Consider the following 1536-nt stretch of genomic DNA (forward strand, 5'->3'; position numbering starts at 1 on the left):
AACGAGCAACATGGCCTCGACCTAGTCCGAACGACAACATACCCTCCTCGACCTAAACCGAACGAGCAACATGGCTCCTCGACCTAAACCGAACGAGCAACGTGGCTCCTCGACCTAAACCGAACCAACAACATGGCTCTTCGACCTAAACCGAACGAGCAACATGGCTCCTCGACCTAAGCCGAACGAGCAACATGGCTCCTCGACCTAAACCGAACGAGCAACATGGCTCCTCGACCTAAACCGAACGAGCAACATGGCTCCTCAACCTAAGCCGAACGAGCAACGTGGCTCCTCGACCTAAACCGAACCAACAACATGGCTCCTCGACCTAAACCGAACGAGCAACATGGCTCCTCGACCTAAACCGAACGAAGAGCAACATGGCTCGCGACCCTCAAACCAGAACCAACAACATGGCCTCGACCTAAAACCGGAACGCGAGCAACATGGCTCCTCAAATCCTGTTTGAACGCAACATGGCTCCTCAGACCCTAAGCCGGAACGAGCAACGTGGCTCCTCGACCCTAAACCGAACGAGCAACATGGCTCCTCGACCTAAACCGAACGAGCAACATGGCTCCTCGACCTAAACCGTACGAGCAACATGGCTCCTCGACCTAAACCGAACGAGCAACATGGCTCCTCGACCTAAACCGAACGAGCAACATGGCTCCTCGACCTAAACCGAACGAGCAACGTGGCTCCTCGACCTAAACCGAACCAACAACATGGCTCCTCGACCTAAACCGAACGAGCAACATGGCTCCTCAACCTAAGCCGAACGAGCAACATGGCTCCTCGACCTAAACCGAACGAGCAACATGGCTCCTCGACCTAAACCGAACGAGCAACATGGCTCCTCAACCTAAGCCGAACGAGCAACATGGCTCCTCGACCTAAACCGAACGAGCAACATGGCTCCTCAACCTAAACCGAACGAGCAACATGGCTCCTCGACCTAAACCGAACGAGCAGCTGGCCCGACCTAAACCGAACGAGCAACATGGCTCCTCAACCTAAGCCGAACGAGCAACATGGCTCCTCGACCTAAACCGAACGAGCAACATGGCTCCTCGACCTAAACCGAACGAGCAACATGGCTCCTCAACCTAAGCCGAACGAGCAACGTGGCTCCTCGACCTAAACCGAACCAACAACATGGCTCCTCGACCTAAACCGAACGAGCAACATGGCTCCTCGACCTAAACCGTACGAGCAACATGGCTCCTCGACCTAAACCGAACGAGCAACATGGCTCCTCGACCTAAACCGAACGAGCAACATGGCTCCTCAACCTAAGCCGAACGAGCAACGTGGCTCCTCGACCTAAACCGAACCGGAACAACTTATGGCTCTCCTCGACCTAAACCGAACGAGCAACATGAAAACTCCTCGACCTAAAAACCGAACGAGCAACGTGGCTCCTCGACCTAAACCGAACGAGCAACATGGCTCCTCGACCTAAACCGAACGAGCAACATGGCTCCTCGACCTAAACCGAACGAGCAACATGGCTCCTCGACCTAAACCGAA

This window comes from Penaeus vannamei, chromosome 34, assembly GCF_042767895.1.
Source record: "Penaeus vannamei isolate JL-2024 chromosome 34, ASM4276789v1, whole genome shotgun sequence".
NCBI classification, from domain to species: Eukaryota; Metazoa; Arthropoda; class Malacostraca; order Decapoda; family Penaeidae; genus Penaeus; species Penaeus vannamei.